This window comes from Sus scrofa, chromosome 7 (assembly GCF_000003025.6).
Source record: "Sus scrofa isolate TJ Tabasco breed Duroc chromosome 7, Sscrofa11.1, whole genome shotgun sequence".
In the NCBI taxonomy this organism is placed as follows: domain Eukaryota; kingdom Metazoa; phylum Chordata; class Mammalia; order Artiodactyla; family Suidae; genus Sus; species Sus scrofa.
In genome coordinates this window covers 103,308,219-103,331,948 of record NC_010449.5, presented here as the reverse complement: position 1 = coordinate 103,331,948, position 23,730 = coordinate 103,308,219, and the positions used below count along the sequence as shown (strand labels likewise).

General features: G+C 37.7%; 1 long non-coding RNA gene across 1 annotated transcript; it reads right to left on the bottom strand.

Annotated features, from left to right (window-relative positions):
• Window positions 550–14,112, bottom strand: LOC110255293. The gene is made up of 3 exons (XR_002346020.1): window positions 11,660–14,112; window positions 2,288–2,455; window positions 550–2,117 (listed from the first exon to the last, which is right to left on the bottom strand). It is a non-coding gene; the product is annotated as an uncharacterized LOC110255293 (long non-coding RNA).

The window sequence follows — 23,730 nt, the reverse complement described above, 5'->3', positions numbered from 1 at the left end:
GGATGTTGGGGGTGGATTTCATGAGTAAATGTGGATTTTTGCCACCAAATTCTTTCCTTCAGAGCTAATATTCTCATGGGATATTAATATTAATGCAAGGGAAAAGGGCCTGGGTGAAAAAAAAAATGATTTTCCCCTTCAGGGACAGAGTTTTCTCAGGATGACAGTGAAGTTTACAGATGTCAGAAGGTGGTAGTAGAATATTAAGCATTTTATCATGAGCAAACAGGAAAACCAGCTACAACCTATAGGCTTCTCTTCGGAAAGTTGAAACAAGGAACCTGGTAATATCAGTCCAGTCAAGGACCCTTTTCCCTCCTTAAAACCATCTAACCTTTCTGGGGTGTGTGGGCCTTTTGAGCCTAATCATTATTCTGGACTAATTAAAGTCATCAAAATAGAAATGTGAATGTAGTGGCTGTATCATGCTTTAGATAACACATTAGGTGGAAAGGGGTATATTTACATTTTAGGAAGTTCATCATTTCATCATTATGAATTAATCCTTTTATGATTTTTCTGAATCATTCCTTTGGAGCATTCTGAAAGCGCCAGAAAAAAAAAAAAAAATGAAAGCTTTTCTTAAGCATCTGACTTAATGGCTAGCTAAATGTCCAGTTTCCAAAAGCTGCTGCTTATAAAAGACCAAAAAATGTTAATATGGCCGGCATAACTGTAACATAATTTTTCCAAGGTGGGAAAAGCAATAAATTACAAAATATCATACTAATGGAATATAAGGTTTTTAATAAGAGCAGCTGTTATTTCGCTAAGGTATATAATGTTTTAAGTCTCAGTTTTCTGTTTTGAAAGTATGTTAATTAGTTCACTTGTTTCATTTAATTTATTACCATTCTCTGGGTTTGTGACTCTTAATTGTGTGATGTGGTTTATATTCACTGCTTTTACATGATGGGAATGCCATAATGTGCCTTTGCTGAACTGAGCTTCAAGTTTCACTTGCACTGGATGCAGATGTGCAATATGAAAAGTATAAATAGGCCCCCAAAGTCACACTTTCCTTTTGGAAATGTTAAGCCAGAAACATATATCAAAGAAATAAGCTTACATTTGTATAAGACTTGCCACATAATGGGAAATAAATACCAGAAAGCAGGTACCTTCAGGTGTATTTTAGACAAACTTGTAACTCTTCTGGTAATAAAGTCAATCTTCAGATGCTTTGAATATTAGAGACTTGAGGGGTTGCAGTTAATTGCATTTTGGGGTTTAATTAGAATAAATGAGAAATGCTTTCTGGCCTTAACTCCTCCAGTTGGAAATTTTTCTGAAATGTATGAGTGGATTTTCTTAACCGGCAAGACAATGCATTTTGTCAATGTATTTTTTATGATTTAGATTTAGCATGCCTCAGGGACGTAATTCAATTATCATTCATCATTGTGTAATACAATAAATAGGTAGAATTGAAGGAGATGAGACTATATGCATTAAGTAGTGGATAATCAGTCACCATAAGATACCATTACAGACCATCCTTCAGCAAATTGCTGATAGGAGGTATAGGAATATAATTATTTGCTGGTGTGGGTGTTTTGTACCTTCTGGGACATTTGCAGGAAGCATTTCTGGCCTCTTTCTAGAGGGGCAGAAATAACAGACATACTTCCTGTGAGTATAATAGGAATTCAGAAAATGGAAAAACAGTAAAGTTCAGGGAAGATTTTGTAGAAGCAGGTTATGAGCAGAATTTTGAAAGATACATGGTTTGGCAAGTCAGTGTAAAGAACTTGATGACTATGTGGTTACTGTTTTTTAAATGAAAAGAGGTCATTAGTAACCTTGATAGAAAAATTTCAGTAAGCTACATTGCAACTATTGGATGAATCATGCAGATGTTTTCAAGACAAATTCCTCTTCTGACCCAGGCCTAGACATAGCTGTAATACCCACTATATTGATAGAAGTGGAATTTAGGGGCTATTTGAACTTCTCAATATGATTCACACATGACCTACACCATTTAGTGAGTGATTTCTCCTCTTTTTCCCCTGATTCTTCTCTTTTCTCCTCTATTTCTTGCTTGCATTCTCTTTCTTAATTTTTCTTTTTCTTCTTCTCCTTGCTCTTTCCCCTTAGGTTAGGCTAATAGAGGCCTGTGAGAAGAGAATCCACAGTCATGACCAATGTGTTAGTTTCCTGATCTTACTGAAACAAATTACCACAAACCGGTGGCTTAAAACAATAGAAATGTATTATCTTACAGATCTTGAAGCCAGAAGTCCAAAATCATTTTCACTGTGCAAAAATCAAGGGCTGCACTTACTTCAGAGACTCTAAGGGAGGAATCCATTGCTTGATCCACCTGAGTTCTGAAGGTTGCCAGCATCCCTTGGCTTGTGGCCACATCCCTGAAAGTTGTCTCATGGTCATGTAACTTGCTCTTCTCTGTATATCAGGTCTTCCTCTGCCTCTTTCTTATAAGAACAGTTATCTATGAAAATGAAAACACTAGTTTGAAAGGATACATGCACCTCAGTGTTCACAACAACATTACTTATCATAGCCAAGATGTGGAAGCAACCTAATTATTCAGCAACAGATGAGTGGGTAAAGGAGATTTGGTATATATATAATACAATAGAATATTATTCAACCATAAAAAGAATGAATTTCTGCCATTTGTAACAATGTGGATAGACCTAGAGAGTATTATGCTTAGGGAAATAAGTCAGAGAAAAACACAAATCTCTGTTATCACTTATATGTGGAATCTAAAAAGTAAAATGAATCTATAAAACAAAACAGAAACAAACTCAACAGATATAGAAAACAAACTATTGATTACCAGTGGGAAAGAAGGGAAGGGGGAGGGCAAGATAAGAGCATGTATATATAAAATAGATAAGCAACAAGGTTATGTTGTACAGGACAGGGAAATACAGCTATTTCATAATAAATTTAAATAGAGTATAATCTCACAATGGACTATTAATCAGCCATTAAAAGGAAAGAAATGGCATTTGCAGCAACATGGATGGACCTAGAAATGATCATGCTAAGTGAAGTCAGTCAGACAGTGAGACACCAAAATCAAATGCTATCACTTACATGTGGAATCTAAAAAAAGGACACAATGAACTTCTTTGCAGAACAGATACTGACTCACAGACTTAGAAAAACTTATGGTTTCCAAATGAGACAGGTCAGGGGGTGGGGGATGCACTGAGGGTTTGGGATGGAAATGGTATACAATTGGGTTGTGATGATTGTTGTACAACTATGAATGTAATAAAATTCATTGAGTAGTTTTTAAAAAAAAGTTTTATCATGGACTTGGAGAAAAGACTTGTGGCTGCCTGATGGGAGGGGGAGGGAGTGGGAGGGATGGGAGCTCGGGCTTATCAGACACAACTTAGAATAGATTTACAAGGAGATCCTGCTGAATAGCATGGAGATCTTTGTCTAGATACTCATGTTGCAGCAGAACAAAGGGTGGGGAAAAAATGTAATTGTAATGTATACATGTAAGGATAACTTGATCCCCTTGCTGTACAGTGGGAAAATAAAAAATAAAAAATAAATAAATAAATAAAAAGTTTTAAAAAATAGGGTATAATCTATAAAAAATAGTACATCACTATGTTATAACCTGAAACCAATATAATACTATAAATCATTGTACTTCAGAAAAACAAAATGACACTCATGATTACATTTAAGGCCCATTCTAATCATCTAAGATAATCTCTCCATGGCAAGATCCTTAACTTAATCTCATCTGCAAAAACCGTTTTTCCAAATAAGGTAATATTTACAGGTTCCAGGGATTAGGGCCTAATGTATAAGGCCACTATTATTCAACCCACTGAAATCGGAATATTACAGAGTCCTCCTTTACATATGGCAGACAACACTGAGTCTACCCTAGACACCTCTGAGCCCTTCTGTGGATCTCACTTGCAAGCATGAGAAAGGAGTCATACTTTTTCGTATGTCCTGTGTTCACTGGACCAGTATTCTTTGAGCAGCACCTCCCTACTAATGACAGAAGAACGAAAGGGATCTCGTTGTAATTTTCCAGGTTACTGAGTACCAAGCTTTAAGTCCCAAATAATGAGGGTCAGGACCATGGGTGTATTCCTTATTCCCTTTTTCCTCTTCAGACTTTGAAGCCTACTTTTTTGGTAAGGAAAGTTTCAAGTTGCCAACATAGTCTTTTCAGCCAAACTGGAGGAGATATAGAGAAGCACACAGAATTGATAAGGAATCCTCCCAGTAAGAGATCCTGCTAAATTCACCTGAGACATTGAGACTGTAAGGAAAGGGATGTTTTGAGCTCTTTGAATTTAGCTTTCTTTAAATAATCCCATCACCCACAAAGGATGAGGATGAGGAGGGTGAAAATATAAGTAAGGAACATAAAAATTCAAGCCCACTTTCTTTCCTATCCAGTATGCATTATAGACAGACCATTTTCACTTGCTGGTCCCTGGGAGAAGGAATCCAGATAAATTTGCAAGCATTAATTTTTACGGTACCTGTGGCCTCTAAAGCCCTTATGCATCCTTGCTCATCCACTCTCAGAATTCTTATTCAGTGAATTTTCGAATATGATTCTAAAGAGAAATGTATTCTTTTAAAATAGCATTTTAATATAACTAAAATATACTATTATAGTCCATATGTTTAATAATTATTTTTACTTTTTCCAGTATTAGCTTACTGGATATTAAAAAGGGTGTAGTTTCTATGTGGATGTTTGGTTTTAGCAAATATTTGATTGTAGCAATTTTGCTAGTGACCTCTTATGTCCCCTGGGGAAAATATCTCAGGATCTCTATTGACCAGGGTAATGTTTCCCAACTCAGTATTTCTCAGCCTGGATAATTCTTTATCATGGTGGTTGTCCTGTGTATATTACAACGTTTAGCAGCATCTGTGCCATCTACCTCTAGATAACCATTTCTTTGCTGAGTTGTAACAACCAAAAGTGCCTTCATACATTACCAAATGTTCCCTGGGATACAAAATCACCCTGATTGAGAATTAGTGTTTTAACTCTGTTGCTTGCTTGGTTAATAATAGTAGTTAGCTTTTGTGGAGCACTTAGTAAATGCCGGTCACTGTAATAGGCACTTTACTTGCATTAATGAATTCAAATCCTACAAAGTATCATAAGTGCCATCATTAACTCTATTTTTACAGACAGATAAAGAAATCATGGCACAGAAATGTTGAGCAAATGTGCTAAGATTATACCACTTTTAAAGAGTAAAGCGAGGATTTGAACCAGAAGATAGGATTTAGAATTCGTGTTCTTAGGCATCATGTTACAGCTGTGGTCCACTGCTCTTAAGAATATGTTATTACAGATTTAAAATCTTCCTTTGCATGCGTTTAAAGGTTATAAATAAACTACAACAATGGGTGAAAGGATTAGAAAGGACCATTTATTGAAATCACATTATGAGCAGGGCAGTCATCTTGAGACTTTCTTAGAAGTTATTTCATTTAATCCTCAGAGTAGTCCTGTTATATTCATTTTTTATATGAGAGGACTTGGCACCAAAGAAGTGAGTAATTTTACCCAAGGTAAGAGCCAGTATGATAACTGGCAGAAACTGAATATGACCCAGTGCCTTTTGACTTCTCAGTCCATATTTATTCTACTTGACTCCGATACTTTCCTTGGGTTTTTTTAAAAGATGAAGGGAGGAGCATTTTTGTGTTCTCCATATGTATTTTCTGGTCCATGCTCTGTTCCTGTACAAATTCTTTGTTTCTTGGAGCTATTACTTGGAGATTTTGAGCACTCACTTATCTTCATCAAAGCCTTCTGACAGAGTCTAGTAAAGACGTGCAGGCACAGGTGGGTGGGCGTGGGTGTCCAGAAACCTGGTGTGAGTCCTGGCTCTGCCACTTCATTGCTCTCTGATCCTGGGCAAATCATATAACAACTGGGAGCTTCAGCTTCCTTAGTCTTAAACATGGGCCTCATGATAATGCCCATTCTGCAGGGTAAAGATTAGAAACAATGTATCAGAACACAATTATTTTTAGTTGGTACAATTTGGCTCCTTAAAATTGGAAGTTAGGCATTTGCCACTTTTCTTTTTTGCTCCTTTTCTTTCAGAGCACTGGCAGTCTTTCCAGCCCAATTCCCTTTACCCCATCAAGGGTGTTTGGCGAAATTCACCAAGATTGATTCTTAATTAAAACAAAGATATCTTGGGAGTAGACCGAAACCTTTGAAGTCTTTGCTAGCTAAACACAGCCCTGAAAACTGGATTGGGTACCTGTAATGGGGAACTGAAGGCCAGGAGACAATGACTGAACAGATTTTTTTTTTTCAGACTGACTATGTGAAAAGATTGTTAGGAAAGATAGCATACCCTGGCCTGTATCCACAGAGAGCAATATTAAGAGTTTGCTTAATGAAAGTCTTCTCTTTTTTAAAAACTGTTTTTATTGAGGTATGTATAACATATGACGTTATATTCATTTCAGGTATACAACATGATGATTATGTACTTGTATATATGGAGAAATGATCACCTCAATAAGGCTATCTCTCACAACCTCTGTCCCCATCTAATATCTAATCTTGCAATGTGACCAGTTATTTCCCATGCATAGTTACAAAGATTGTCTTCCTTGCCATAAGAACTCTTAAGATACACTCTTTTAGCAACTTTCCAATACGCAATACAGGATTATTAACTATAGTTAATATGCTATAGATTACATCTTTATGACTTATTTATTTTATAAGTATAATTTTGTACCTTTCTAAAATCTTCGAAAATTTTTCTTTTATCAAAGCTGAAATCTGTGAGTTAGATGGGCCTTGACCTAGAACTTACCTTTCTTTTACTATATATGTATGAGCACACAAACACACATTTCTCTCACTACCTGGAAATAGACCATTCCTTTGAAATTTTTAATAGGCTGAAATGACATAAAGTGAAGAAACAATTAAGTACCTTTCTTCATAAAAGTAAAAACTCACATATGAATTTCTTTCTGTTAGAAAAAACAGGTACTAATGTAGGTCTTTTTGCAAAAGCAAAGTTGCATAAGGCAAACTTGTATATGTATAATTGGATGCAGAATGAGAAGAATGAAACCACAGGAGAGAGTGGGGAATGTAATTCTCTAGGACAATATTGTACATTTCACAGCTCAAATATATGGGGAGATATTAATAAATTTCTGGTTACTTCTAAGTTGAGCAAAAAGTAATTCCTGTGGTTCATTGGAATATGTAACACAGGTGCTCAAGTCAGTGGACTGAGACCTTGCAAAGTGACCACTCAAAGGAGATGTCATTTTTTAAAAAGTCGATGGAGAAGGTGTTCATATCTAGTTGCCTTGCTGAGAATGTCGGTCACAGGCTAAAAAGATTCCAAAGGTAATGTGATAATATGGCATGTCTACTCAAGGGCAACCAGTGGAAATGTTCTGAATCAAAAATAACTCAACGTTTGAGAATTCTGAGAGGACATTCAGTGCATCTCCATCTACAGTAATTGGGAGAGAGATGCGCTGGTTTGTTTTAAGATTTCAAGAGATTAAATTTAGTATTTTATAAATGTATTGTTAGAAATGTTAAATCTCATTACTAATTGAATTGCACTGAAATAAAGGCTTTGGGGAAAGCTGATATTTATCTATTTGGCAGATATTAGTTAAATTCAATTATCCATGATTTTTAAAAAATGTTTTTGCAGTCACTGTGTAGACCAGTGCTGTAAAATTCAATTACATGTAGGTAATTGTGCTGTCACATTCTGGTTATCAGAAATGGTCACGATGAAATTCAAAAATGGTATATTGGATAACTGCCATTTCAGCAAATACCATTATAAGAGTAAAGGCAATGCATAGCTGAATGATTCCTAAGCTTCTCTTTTGCTTTCACTCAGTAATGAGTATAATAAAATTTCACCCCAAGAAAAGGACTTGGAAGCTCCCTTGTCTCATTACAACAGAATTTGACCTGAATATTCATCTTTGCAGTCAAGAAATGAAGATGGAATGACAAACAAAATTGTTCCAGTTATTGCTCTCTGGAAATCACATGTGTTCATTCTACAACGTGGTGTGAGAAGCTAGGAATAAATATATTTTCTTATTTTTGTTTTTAGAAAAATAACCCATAGCTTCAACTGTGTCAGAAGAAACTATAAAGAAAGTTTTGTAAAGAAGAAAAATCAGATTTGGAAAGGAAAATATTGCTAATCTGCATAGCAAGAAGGTGGAAAAAAGAAAGGCAAAAATGGGTTCATAATTTTTTAGAGGTGCTCAATTTAGAAGATGAGGTAGGGGTTCAAATACAAGACCCTGAATTTTCTTTCTGGTAGCGATATGCCAGCCATGCCAATCATCTTTCTAAAACAGAACAGTGTGGTAGTTTATAACTTGTGGGGGGAAAGAATAGATAACCTCCCTTAGCCTTTTAGAAAAGCCAAGACAAGCTCCAGGAAAAGGAGTTAAAAGAAGCTACTTCCCCCGTCACCTTGGGTCACTGGAAATACACATGCATGCCTAGGACATGCGTAGATGCTTTGGGGAGGCTGGAAACATTAACCTTGAGTGCTGCTAAGGGGAGAACACTTCAAAGGCTAGGGCAGTGAGAGAACCAGAAGCCAATCAGAGTGAAGAGGATGTTTGAACAGAGAGAGAGGAAGCATATAAAGACTAAGGGTTTGGGGCTCCTCTCTCTCCACTGTCTCTGTTCTATCCGACACCTAAATCTGGGCAGCTCTTTCCAACTTCAGGAGGACAAGAGGAGAGTAGTGCGGTGAGTCCAGGATCAACTAGACTAAGTTTACTTGCATACATTTGCAGTGGCTCTGCAAGACTGGTTAAATTTGAATCACAAGGACCAGTATTCCCAATGTATTCTTTTTGTTTACTTGGAACCCGCTAAAGGAGTCCACATGTGAGCTCATGAATGCATATTCAAGAAACAAGTAGAGTATGTGGCTGTTGCTGCTTCCCCTCGTTCTTTCTGCAGAGAGAGAGGCTGGAATGACACTCCATTTCTTAGATGGGGCTGGTGCTCTCTGCAGCCTATTTGGCAGGTACGCTGTGATACTAAATGAGACTGCATTTGGAAGCCTCCTGCGGAAGGGAGGCATGTTATAGTTTGATTCTAAGGTGGCAAACTCAGAATGTATTGTTGCAGAATTCTTTTTTAGGAACTGTTTTGTTGTAAGTCTTAGAAACTAGAAATAATAGGCTGGAGAAGAAACTACAACTTCTGAAAGGCCTGGGTCTCAGTCGTGAGTGTTTTTAAATGCCTAGAGACCCTTCTGGAGTGATGCTTTGGTTAAGTGAAGAGCCCAAGCATGCCAGTAGAACAAAGTATGAAAATGATGTTCAATGATTTGTTCTGGCTTTTTTGTGTCCATGCCATCAGTGCAGAGATTTCTAATCCTTGTTATATGTTATCATTTCTGAAAAGATGAGGGCATGGGGGAGAATCTCCAGTGCCATCCTTTGCTAGTCCCAGTGTTAATCTAGTGGTTTTACTCTGAGAGTTTCAGTTTGAAATAGATGACTGTCAATACTAATCTGTCCAATAAAAATACAGTCAAATATATTTAATGTTTGTGTTAAGGACTAAGGCTGTAAAATACAATGCTTTATTTCTGGTTGTTTTAAAATAAAGACCAAAGGGAATTGATGGATGTTTTCAAATAGAATGGTATTTTTTGAGTGATGAATCAAAGATGTTTGTATTATCCTTTACCTCACAGTGAAGTTAATTACTGTTTACCTGTATATAAAGAAATATAGCTCATTTAAAACCGTCAGGTGGTGTGGGATCAGGAAAAGGGAAGATTAGTTATTCTCATCCTTATCAGGTCATGATTCCTTAATCTCATGAGTAAAGATGATCACTAAGAGTAAAGTTCAAAAGAATGTCACAATAAAAGAACTGCTGAGTTTAGGGTTCAAGCCTACTGTGTGCCTTATATTCCACTGGGGGAACATGACACCTCCCAGATGTTATTTCCAGAAAACACTGGCAGGACTGGCTTATTAATTTTATAACCCAGGGAGAGGGTGACAGAGGAGTGGAATATTGGTGACACTGTACAGCTAGATGTAGGTCATTGTTAATGTTCTTTTATTTGTGGTGGGCAGTTCATATGTCTTCAATAAACTATTCTAATGTAATTATTAGAGAAATCCTCTTATCTGCTTTGCTTTCAGCCATCAATGAAGAGCAGGAGGCCTCCACTAAAAAATACTTTTTAAATGTCATCTGCATGGACTTTGTTTTGTTTGAAAGCTTCTCATCCATACTTTGCATTGTGTGTTCATCTGTAACTGCTTAGACTCATTTTAGAAGCAGCCAGGAAATAACTCCTAAATAGCAAAAGCTATTAATTTAGCTAATCTCACACATATTATAAATATACATATTCATATATATGTAAACAAATACATTTATGGGTGGATTTATATTGTTAATGATTTTTTTTACATTACATACACATGTACATATATATATGTATATATATATAATTGTGTATTGGTATTAAAATTTTTCTTTTCCAAAATGCTTCTTATAGATAATCTTTTTCTGAACTTCATAGTTACCATGCATAAAGGTTAAATGACCTGCCCAAATTCACACTTAGTAAATAGGAAAGCCAGGGCTAGCAATGAAGTTTCCTGATTCTTAGCCAAGAGTTCTTTCCACTACAACAGCTGTCACTAGTTATTGGGAAAGCGAGGGGAGGAAACTGATTTAACTTCTCTGAAGTTGAGAATTATTGATATTGACTGAAATATCAGCAGTGCAGTTATTTTTCAAAGTCAGTTAATCTATGACTGTCCTATGTGTAATTGAGTTAAGTTATGGAAGTGGCCCTGTATGATAACTTTGTTTTCTTCTGTCTATATTATGCTATATTCCACCATCACCTGGTACTCTAATTCTTTTATGTTAACTCTCTTTTTTATTAACTTTATTTTTGACAAATAAGTCACTTAATAGCTATTGATTGCATTGATAATAAAAATACTGATGGAAGATCCCCTATTACTGAAGGCAAACAAAACGAGAATCTCAAATCATTCAATAAAATTCTCTTTCCAATACTGACCTGTTCTTTGATCAACAAAAATGTGTTTCTTTGTTTTAATGGAAGTCAGTAATCATGGTATACAAAATTGGCACTATTGTTTCCCGGTTAAAATTTGATGAACCATTTTTAGACATTCTCTTTCTAGATTTACAGTTAAGCTTAATAGGGATAAGACAAACTAAAGGTCTTTATTCAGCCAGTACTCACTGACAGGGTTAGCAAGAGAAATGGGAAACTGCTGCCTCATTAAAAACAACAGCATACTCATAGTCAAAACCAACCAGGTTGATAGTTAAGTACTCTCCATTAGAACTCAAATACTATTACCAAATAAGGAGCAATAGAAAAGTCCTTGTAATAACCTTGATGTGATAATGAGTATTCAGAAATTTCAGCCTGACATTCAGGCTCTTGTATTTAAAAATCTCTTTGCCCCATAGTCTTCAGGGCAATTTTCAAAATTGAAACAATTTTTTTTTATCATAAAACAAGGTCAAACCCTGCATTCCATGGGATAGAGGTTGAGATGCTCTAACAACAACAACAACAAATTAAAAAACAAACAAAACCCAAATGTAGTGGCTTACATGGATAGAAATGTATTTCTCACATTACAGGCCCCGCCAGTCCAGGTGGTGAAGGTCATTGAAGGACACAAGTAGCTTCCTTTCTGCTGCATTACCATTCCCTGATGTGCATTCCCTGATCAGCATTACTGAGGCTGGGTTTCCGTCATGTCTGTGCTACAGCCTGTAGAAGAAGGAAATAGGAGAGAGTCCAGAGTGAGTGTCTTTAAGGAGATGACCCAGAAATGAAAGATATCAATTCTACTCCTCTCTCCTTGCCCAGAACTTTAGCACATGAACTTACTTAGCTTCAAGGGATGCTGGGAAATGTAGTCTGTAGCTGGGAGACCATATTTCTAGAAAATAGGGTGGAGGAGGAAGCATGAAGGGTGGAAGGGTAGGTTCATATATTAAAACAAAGTGGAGAAAAAAAGATCCTGAGGAATATCTACCAGTATCTGTCACAGCCACAATATATGAGTTAAATGCATTTATTTAATCAGGAATAGTATCCACAATGAATTGTCAAAGGTATTCAAGCAATTAAAAAATGAATTAATACTGGTAGTGCTTAGATTATTTAAAAATAGTGGTTCTTAAGTTTTCTCAGTCTAACACTACTTTGGGGTAAAGTTGCAGGTCACCTGTACTCTGAACAGAAACTGTGTACCTGGCTTTGTTTTTAATGAGAAGATATGAAGGTGGTTTCTAGTTTTATACTTTATACTTGTGTTACATAACATATATTAGAGAAGCATGCCAGTTTTTGAACATTATTGAAGGATGCACTTATCTAAGTTAACTTTCCAATTAATGGAAGCTTACCATTTTAATGTAAAACCAGACACAAGATTCTCTTTTGTGTCTGTGTATCCATGTGTGATTGTAATATTAGTAAACTGAGGTAGTTCTCTACCTTCTTAAACCAGATATAATGAACACAGTAAAAATAATTGATGCTGTCATTAAGTGCATATTTATTCAGCACCAGTTATGTCCCAATGACTACTTCAGGGTCTCCATAGGATATCAGATTTAATCTTCTGAACAAGCCAGTGAGGTAGGACATATTTCCCCTGTTTCATATGTGAGGCAACTGAGTGTCAAATAAGTTAGAGTACATGCTGAAGATCACATAATCAAGCCTTGTTTAAAACCCTGGTCTTATTAGTCATTGTGCTTCTGACAGTTTCCTTCATCCAACAAATATTTACCGAGCATCTCCCATGTTCATGCTATAAGCTCAGTGTTTCTATGTTTTACTTCTGTTTAACCTCATGACAATCCCGTAAAAGTAGACATTATTTTTCCATTTTGTAGGTGATGCAGCTGCAGTTCAGAAAAGTGAAATAGCTTACCCACACTGCACAGCAATGGGTAGGACAGGGTTTAAGTCTAGACTGCTCTTTCTACTCAGAACCTTCCTTTCCTCCTATTTTATGAAGTCCTAAGAGTCCCATTCGGCTGCCAGCTTAGACACAAGGCAGACCTGGTTTACCGCCTTCCTCTCTGTATTTCCCATCTACTGACTTGGCAAAAACACCTCTCCAGTCCACCCTCTGGCTTACCAGGGCATTTATTATTTTGAGCCAGTAACTGTTCCCTAGCCAGTCTTTCTATAATCGTTATCTTTATTTACTCCAATCTCCACATTGTCATGAGGTAGTCATCTTTGAATAAAAACAAGTATCTAATCACAATTCTTTCATTCTCAAGACATTCCATTTGTTGCTTGATCTCCATAGAATATCTCAGTTCATTCTTTTGGCATATAAAGCTCTTCTCAGTTCAGCTGTGGCCTCATCTCTCATCACTCAGCTCCTACCCAACCTAAATTCTATCCATACTTAATGCTTTGCTAATCTCCAAACCCATCTGCTTTTTTAGGCTTAAGTACTTCTGTACATGATGTTCTTGTGACCTAGAGTAGCCTTTCCCATTTTTTTTCCTTCCTGAAAATGTTTTACACATTAAAGATCCAATCAAATTTACTTTCCCAAATGAACTCAGTCACTCTTCTTTGCTCTTGCAGTACTCTGTGTATCTTAAGCTATCATAATTATGTGTATACATGCCTGTCTCATCCAGACTATATTCTCCTTGACAGCCAGGACCACCTGGGCCTTGCACAATGCCTGGCACATAATAATCATTAAGCGAATGTTTGGGAACAGCGGATGAGAGACTCAGCTGCTAGATATAGCACAAAGGCAGTTGTGATGCAGTGTCCATTTAACAACAAAATAATCAACTGCTTATTGGAAATTTACTCTAGGAAGTTCCCATGTGGCGAGGCAAGTTAAAGATCCAGTGCTGCTGCAGCTATGGCACAGGTTCCTGTGTCGAGGGTTCAGTCCCTAGCCCAGGAACTTCCACATGCTGTAGGTACAGCAAAACAACAATAACAACAAAACAAAATGAAACTTACTCTACAAAAGCTCTGGTGCTTGGTACTATGAGGGGATCAAGAAAGAATGAAATAATCTTTGCCATAGCTTAAAATTTAATGAAGTGCCTAAAACTGTTATGTTGGAATTGGAGCACTTATGTACTATGTAACTGAATTGTTACTATTTTGTTCCTATTAGACTGTAAAGTCCAAGAAGATGGATCCTGTTTTCATCCCTATATTCCTAGCTTTTGTCATCATTCACATAGTAGGGGTTCAGAAATCTTTTTTGAAACATGAGTGAGTAACAGGTTTTCAAACATACACAAAATGACTTTTTTAAAAGTACAAAATAAATAGCATAGCCTCTTTAAACATTGTTGGAGATGAGATGGAGATAGAAGACTGAAAGAAAATTTGGGTCAATCTGAGACATAGAAAGGATTTAAGATTGGGAAAGTGTTGAAGTCATGTCAAGGACATAGAAAAATTATGAGAAAGTGCATTATATTAATCAGCAACTGCCACATAACACAGCCCAATAAAACTACCCCCAAACTCGAATTTATTTTCACATTTATAAGTCTGCTGATTTAGGTTGGTTTAGCCAAGTAGCTCTGTTTTTGACTGCAGGTTGCCTTGTAATTGGTTGAAGCTGTGGTTGGGTTCAGCTCTATTCCATATGTCTCCATCCTCATGGTGTTACTTGGGGAGGGCTTAAGTAAAATTTGAGTATAAGAGGGACATGAATAATTGTGACCAAAGGATGCAATTTTGTTAGCTGATTTACTAATCATTCACAATGATCCACACCCTCCCTTTGTTAGACAAACATTTATACCCTTCATCATAATATTTTGCAGTACTTCCCACTAGAGCAAAAGGAATCTATTTTCCAACTTAATTGATGCTAGGATTGGCTGTGTGGTTTGCTTTGGCCAGTGGAATATGTGAAGAAGTCATGGTATGCCAGTTTTGGGCTAAGACCTCAAGAGAGATGGTGCTTGTCCTGTTTACCCTCTTGTTCTCCTGCCCTTTGCCATAAGAAGTACATGTGTCGAATAGCTGCTGGTCTAAGAATGATTAGAGATATGTGATGTAAATGTGTTTCTTGATCCTGAGCCTGGAGCTCAGCCAACTATAGACTGAAGCATATCTTTCTCTGCTGACCATCAAAGCAGTGAACAAGGAAAAGATACCTTTAATCTTGAAGACCCTTGGTTTGGAGGAATAACTGACAAATATAAGTGTGGAAATGGGGAAAGAGAGCAAGTATTCAGAATTTATTTTTGAGAGGAGATGGCTAAGGATTCATTGAATGGAGACATGAATAGGATGTGGGAATTAACAGGATAAAGAGGCAATGAGGGAGAAGAGGTCAGATCTGACTGGGTGGTCAGGTCCAGGTTGAATGATGGCACCTTTGGCTAAAACAGTAAAGTTAAAATAGACTGGTTCAAGTTGAATGATATCATGAAATTGTTGGAAATTGGAATTGGAAATTCTGTCTCCAAGGCAGAATTTGTAGAGTAGTTTTGTTTGATCTGTCTAGATTTTTAAAATTTGAATTTGAATGTATTGGTTGGTCATCAAGTCTCCAGTTCCTTCCCTTCCTTCCCTCTCCTTCCTACCATCCCCGGCTCCTTTTTTACACTCTGTACCTTGGAATACATTTGAGTTTATGTCCCCTTTTTATCCCATCATCATTTTTTGCAAGGCATATTTTAAGCTGAATGTGAGATAATGTGAATTATAATGATGATGAAAGTTGGTGTGAGTTGAACACATTATGAGTCCTTTTTCTAAGTGCTTTATTTGTCTTATCTCATGCATTCCCATTTTGTAGATTAGGCAAAGGTAAGTTAAGTAACTCGCCTAAGGTCAACAGCTGGAAGGGACAGGCCAGAATTGGAAAGTTCCAGTTATTTGGACAGCTTCAGCTAGGTCAGCTCAAACATGAAACAGGAATTATTTTTGTCTAAACACTTTCCTCAGTGTGCTATCTTGCATTCCCCTTCCTTTCCTGGTAGTAAATTCCTTAGCCACATCTTGGGCAGATTTATAACTGCCCAGTCACTTTAGGTGTTAAAAGACTATCCAGTTTACAACTCTAGTCTTAACTCTAGTTCACATCTTTCCCTCTCTGGAAATCACCTTCCTCTAGGGCTCAAGGGACCTGAAAGGGAGGAGTGATTTCCTTTCACTCCTCTTCCCACTCCTGTGCCTGGCACTGTGTGGTATGTGTGGGTGTATTGGGGTTGGAAATTGGGGTCATGATCTGGTTCTCTCATTCTCTTTTCAAGGTTTGTGACTTCTGGTGTTGAGGGATGGTTGGAAGAAACAGTGGAGGAATGGCAGGTGTCTCTTGACTCACTTGCCCAGGTCATTGTTCTCTTCCTATAGATTGTCTTTACTTCTCTGACCAACACAACTGGCCTGCTCTACTCTCTGTATAATAGGTGTCCAAAAGCTGATTCTGTAATTAGTCACCTGTATAAATTATTTAGAGATAGTCTTGGAGGTAAGACTCTCTATATCATATTAAACTAGTTAGGAGTGCCAGCTCTGGCTCTACCTTGCCCACCGCAGCTTCCATCCCCAATATTACACCTTAGAGCTTCTTGATTCTGGCCCCCTTAGCTGAGATAATAGCAAGAAAAGCTCTAGCCCAGGTCTTTATCTCCACAAATATCTCCATCCAGATAGATGCGCCAGAGGAAACTCATGCCTCCTTGATAAGGAGAATCATAAGATAGGATTCCAGGAGCTCCTCTGCCACCACTTTTCTCCAGTGCAGCTCTGTCACCAAGTCTTTTATTTAAGAAAGCATAAGATAAACCAACAAATCAGCTGCCTAGGCAGCCATCCAGTGGAGAAGAATGTCAGCCTCCTCTTTCTACAGGCATCCTCCAGTCATCAAGAGCAGATCTTTTCTCACCTGTCTGTGGTATGATTAATAGGTAGGTGGTAGGGTGGCTACAGAGTTCTCTTCAGGCCAACAACTCAGAGCCAGTATTCTCCACTACTATATAATCTGCCAGCAGTGAGGTAAATATTGACTTTTATGTCCTGGAATTGATTGTTGAAACTATGAGGATGGGTGGACTGTCAAAGGGAGAGAATGTTGGGAGAAGAGTCTGGAGGCTAACATACTTGAAGAGTAGAAGGATGTGGTGGAGGCAGCAAAATGGTCTGAGGAAGAGAAAATTTTAGAATGAAAAAGGACCTGTCCAATCTCATCATTTTAAACATTAGAAAGCAGAAGCCAACCGAGGCTAGAAAATTTGCTTAAGGTCACAGAACTGATTTGTGGTAGAGTCTTAATTAAAATCCCAATCCCCTGGCTGCTGATGTTACCGGTGAGTTTTCAGAGAAGTAGGAGGATCGCCCCCTAATGGAAAAATCAGATAACTGAGCTTGTAAAGTTAATACAAATCAGTTTCACCCAGAGTCCTAGGCCCTTGCTTTGCCCTGAGGTATTAAAGTTATTCAGGTAGCTTGGTTTGGGAACAGGGGTTACTGGAAGCCTGTACCACTTTTAGGTTGGATGGTCCTGATCGCTAGAAGTCTGGTTACCAGGTAGGTGGAATTGTGATCCAAATCATTTGGAGTCTGAATCCTTGGAGATTCACTGATTTAAAGAATTACAAAAATGGCTGATGAAAGGAAAGAATTCTCATGCAACAAAAATGATTTCAGAGGATAGCTTTCAGTGTGTGACTATTTAAAACCACTGATTCAAGCTCTATTATAATCCTTTGTTGTACATTTAGAGTTGAAAGCCTTCAGGTGAAACTGCTGTAATTTTTTTTTTTTTGATACTTAAAAAAATTATTCTGAGTTAATTTCCCTCAAATGCTGACCTGGACAGTGATTCTTTGGTAGCAGGTATTAGGATTCATGGATGTATCATACAAACTTACATGAACCCCTCTGAAGGGCACTTTGTCAATATCTGTCATATTTTCAAATATATATATATATTGCCTTTGACCCAGTAGGCACATTTTTGAGAACTTATTCCCCTCAAATACTTCTTAGCAACCAACTTAAGTTATTTTAAAAGTTATTGTTTGAACAGTAACAGATAGGAAACAAATATCAGTCAGTTGGGAAGGGGTTAAATAAATTATGGTATATCCATTTAATGGAATATTATGCACCTGTAAAAGTAAAAATAGGACAGTTCTATAACAAGGTGGAAAATCTATCAGATATCTTGTTAGGAAAAAAAAGCAAGTTACATAAAATTATTTTATGCTACCTTTTGTGTAAGAAAGAAAGAAAAAAAGGTTCGTATTTGCATACCCAGAAAACATTCAAATGAGTCAATAAACATGGTTACCTAAGGATGGAGAAGGGTAGTGAGGCAGGTATAGGAGAAAGACCTTTCTCTGCTTATCTTTTTACATGTTTTTTGAATTGTGTGAGTGTATTTCCTATCAAAACATTTAAATAAGGTGATCACTTTTAGGTACCTTTCTATTTTAATTAGAAATAGAGTTTATGTTTAATTTCTAGATACTTGTTTGTGGATTATCCATTAAGATTATTGGTGTTTGCACAAAAGTCCTAAACCTAAGGGTCAGGTGTTTTGACTCTGGGTCCATCAATTACTAATTGATCTCAGATCTGTCTCTTCAGAATTCACTTTTCTCAACAGTAAAGTAAATCAGGTGATTTGTATTCTTTGCTGTCTGAGTCACACTTTTCTTTCTTTTAGGAGACAATTATGGAATGCAACATTCGTATTATCATTTACCTTTAAGAAATCTCGATTAGGGAGACTAGCACTGTTCTATTTTGGCATCAGGATTTTTGGTTATAAGCAACTAAAGCTGATTCTGAGTAGAGTATAGAGTAGCTCACAGACTCATGGAAGAGCTGAAAAAACCAAAGGAATTTGTGTATATTCCTTCCAGGGTGTCTCTGTTGGGTAATTCATTTCAACTAGCTCTTGTGACTGTGTGTTTATGATCAAGATTTAAATTCCCACGAGAAAAAAAAATGTCTATCTAAAGTCAAGGAAGCAGAATTCTGCCTCTGTAGCCACTCTAGGACCTCATGTCATGAAGGAAAAATGGTTCTCCAATGAAGGGATGCTGGGGAAAACCAAAACATTGTCTTCCCAGGAAAGCTTTCTTCTTCATAATGCTTCTCCCATCCATGTAGCTTATTGGCATTGATGGGCTTTATGTCAAGCCTTTACATATAACTCAAGATCAACCCAGTAGTTGGTGTGGAAACAGTTAAAACTAGATTGTAATATTGCTGTAAGAAGAAATTGTATCTCAAACCACTATATTGTTGTTGTTGTAACCTAAATTTGAAGGAAAACTCTTCCAGGGATTGGAGGATAATTCTTGATATTGATAAAAACTTAAAAGTACCCTGGCACTCAAAATTATGACCATGATATTCAACTCATATTTTTGAAACTCGTCACTAATCACTTTTGTAAAGGACTTTTTTACAAAAAAGATTTTTTTTTTATCTTGCAGTTGTTCGTCTTTACAGCAGTTGACTTTTTTCTTTGGGACTTGCCCTATTTGCTGCTTTGTTCTTCCTTTCAATGGTTACTCTTCCAGTTCTTCCCAGAAGTTCCTATAGAATTACCTTCTGAACTGCAAGGAATATCTCTGAACAATCAAAAAAAATTCCTGCCGTGGGAGTTCCCGTCGTGGCGCAGTGGTTAACGAATCCGACTAGGAACCATGAGGTTGCAGCTTCGGTCCCTGGCCTTGCTCAGTGGGTTGTGGATCCGGCATTGCCCTGAGCTGTGGTGTAGGTCGCAGACGCGGCTTGGATCCTGTGTTGCTGTGGCTCTGGCGAAGGCCAGCGGCTGCAGCTCCGATTCAACCCCTAGCCTGGGGACCTCCATATGCCGTGGAAGCGGCCCTAGAAAAGGCAAAAAGACAAAAAAAAAAAAAAAGAAAAAAATTTCCTGCCTTGTATAGATGAGAAAACTGAATCCAGAAAAGCTATGTAAGTGACCCAAGGTCATACAACTAGTTGGTAATAGAAATGGTACTAGATAATAGACATCTTGAATGTAAGATAGTCTATTTTCACTACCCCATGTCAGACACAGTCCAGTTGAGTTTCAGGTGGATCACACTTATGCATGCAGAGGTAGGCATCATTGTGCCATTCTCTGACAACCTTCTGAGTATATCTCATGGTCTTTGTGCTCTTCTAAATATTTGCTTTCATCATGGTCTTAAATGCTGTCTTTTCAGCTCATTACCAAGTTTTCAGAGCTGTGATCCTTCAACTGCTCCCTGACTCCTTTTCTCACCTTTTAGCCTAGTGTGGAAGTTTATGGTATGCTTTTTGCTGTCCTTCTGTCCACTATGGGGGGCTATCCCTACATTTCAGCCTTCTCAGCTCTGCAATGAAAAATTCCTTTTTAGACCAAAATCCCAATGAGAATGGTGACCCTTTTATTCCAGAGAAATCATGCATGAAATAAGCTGTGTTTCTTGTTAATTTTTGCACAAATTTCTGTTAGTAGAGAAAAGCATGCTTCAATATGTTTAGTTTTACTTTTATTTCTGGCACTTCCTTCAGGGTGGAATTGTGTACTATGGAATATCCAGATCCCAATAGGCAATGTAAATACGGTAAGTTTGTTAGTCTTTCTTCCTTTCTTCTTCCTCCCTCCCTCCTGCCAACCACTTTCTCCTTCCCTTCCTTCCCTCCTTCTTCCTTCCTTCCTTCCCACCTCCCCACCCCCGCCACACACACATTCTTTTTTTCTTTTTAAAAATTTTATTTACCTTGACAGAAAAAATTTCCATCTTCTCTGGTAGACTGAATTACTTTTCTTGTTTGTCTGAACTATGCCCATGATATATGCAGCATACCCTCGAATGGTTAGACTTGTATGTTTTTGCATCCTTTCTGGCATATTAGACATTGTTACAACCACTGGAGATTTCCGGTGCATTTTATGCAGTTATTCCTGCTGTTATTTTGTTGTCTTTCTGAGGGATCTTCTTGAGATCTGCAGACCTTCATCTCCTTCGTTAATGGTCTTTTGGTTGGTTTATCTTAGTGTTGTTTGGTCTTGGTTATTATCAATTGTTTCAGAATCTCCCATCTTCTTCTTTTCTTACTTCTTTCCCTCTCTGTCTCTTGCTAGCCTTCCTTCTTTGTATTGTGTAGAGATAAGATACTCCATATAAAATGCTTACAACTGTATCTGACAGCCAGTAAGTACTCAAAAAATATTAGCTATTACTATTATTTTAGGGAAAATGATCTCAAGTGTCTTAGATGGTAGAAAAACATGAGAATTTTTAAGATTGCACAAGCTTTGGAAGTGCTTCTCTTATCCGCCTCTCACAATTCAGGATCCAGGCTGTGGATAACCGGGAAAACCAAGATCTTTACTCCAAGTGATTGAGTTAATGAGCCTTTGGTCAGTGCAGATGCATCATGCACAATGCAGCACAGCACCATTTTCCTCTCTTCCTTTTTCTGCTAGGTGACATCATTTTTCTAAGGTTTTTATTTGTCTTTGAAGACTGCTGTTCTTAATACATTTTATTTCTTGATCTCTTTATAATCACGTTGCTGTCCTTGATTTTTTGGTTAACTTATGTCACTATAAAATCCTAGGTGATGAGCTCTGCTTGAGGCCCAACTGTTCGGAAAGACCATTGTACATGTTCTTAAACGAGCATCAATTTTTCCATGAGAATTTTGCCTTTTTTGTATCTCTCTTTCCAACCACTTATCTGGATGTGAATCTGTCAGTGTTTTAAAGCTTTTGGGTTCACCTTTTAATTGACACCTTATTCATACATTGTTTTTTTGTTTGTTTGTTTTTTGGTCTTTTTGCCTTTTCTAGGGCTGCTCCTGTGGCATATGGAGGTTCCCAGGCTAGGGGTCTAATCAGAGCTATAGCCACCAGCCTACACCACAGCCACAGCAATGCAGGATTTAAGCCATGTCTGCAGCATACACCACAGCTCAGGGCAATCCCTGATCCTTAACCCACTGAGCAAGGCCAGGGATTGAACCCACAACCTCATGGTTCCTAGTTGGATTTGTTAACCACTGAGCCACGATGGAAACTCCCATACATATTTTTAATATCTGTTCCAAAGTTCTTGCATGTTTCTGTTCTTAACTGTCTTTTTTTTTTTTTTTTTGCTTTTTAAGGGTTGCACCTGCGGCGTATGGCGGTTTCCAGACTAGGGGTTGAATCGGAGCTACAGCTGCTGGCCTACACCACAGCCACAGCAATGTGGGATCTGAGCTGCATCTATGACCTACACCATAGCTCACAGCAACGCTGGATCCTTAACCCACTGAGCAAGTCCAGGGGTCGAACCCTCAACCTCATGGTTCCTACCTGTATTCTTTTCCCCTGCACCACGATGGGAACTCCTCTCAACTCTTTTATCTACTTCCTGATAGATCTAAAACTTTTCATTTCCATTGTATAACTGTCTAATTTCTAAGCTTTGGGAGACTGATTTTTGAGTGTACCATTGTGTGAATGGAAACATTAACATTTCATCAAGCTCCTTGTCTCTTTCCTTGTATTTCCTAATTCTCTAACTTATGGTATGTTTATTTCAAAGAGCATGTCCCCCAGTACTGTTTAAAGAGGTATTTTTAAAATAGTCCCCTCCTATTTTTACATACTTCTTTAAATTTTCAGCAGTTTGCTAGAGACAGAGCTGATATCTCTTTCTAATCTTTGAATTCTTCCCTCCCCCCACCCCCCAGGAAGAAGGGAGGGAATATGCTGCTCCAAACTTTTTGTTTTTGATCAGTTACAGTAAAATTTACATTTGTTGGGTTTTCCACCTTAAATTTCAGGTCCTTTCAACTTCCTGGGCCAGTGGTGCCCACCTCCTTGGAACCTCCCTCTGGGATCTGGGCACCTTGTCTTCGTCTTCCTATTCAGAGCTGTTGTTGTACTAAAGCGACATGCATTTATTTTTCTTCTCTCAGAGCTAGGCTTCTAGCCATTGGTATTTATAGCTTTTTCTTTTATATTACATGTTTCTGTTGGTGCTTTTTACATTGTAATTACTCAAGCAAGACTTCTTTTAAATATTTTCCTCCTTCTCCCCCCTCTGCCTTTTTTTTTTTTTTTTTTTTTTTTTTTTTTTTGCGCCTCTCCCATGGCATGTGGAAGTTTCTAGGTCAGGGATTGAACCTGCCACACCAGTGACAGCTCCTGCATTGACACATCCTCAACCCTTTGAGCCACCAGGGACCGCCTCTCCTATCTCCTTTGACTCCTCTTTCCAGAATTTTGTGTTTCATCTCTGGCTGGGTTACTCCTATCCCTATAATAGTTCTGCCTTTTATTTATTGAGCAGATATTTATTAAGTACCTACTATATGCTAGGCATGACCAAGGCCTTGGAGATGCAGGAGCGAACCTAGGCAGGGTCTCTGTTCTCATGGAGTTTTCATTGTAGTGTGGAAGACAAACAAATGAATAATATGATATCAGATAATGACCTATGCTGTGAAGAAAATAAGGTAGCATAGTGAAGTAAAGAGCTAGATTTAGTGAGTGTGTAAGCTATTATTTTTAATAGGATGAGTCAGGCCTCTCTGAAAAGGTGACTTTGAACAGAGAAGAGAATGACATAAGAACTGGGAAAAGGGCATTCTGCACAGAGGGAATAGGAATGAAGGCCTTGAGGTGAGAAAGAGCTAGTCAAGGAATAGA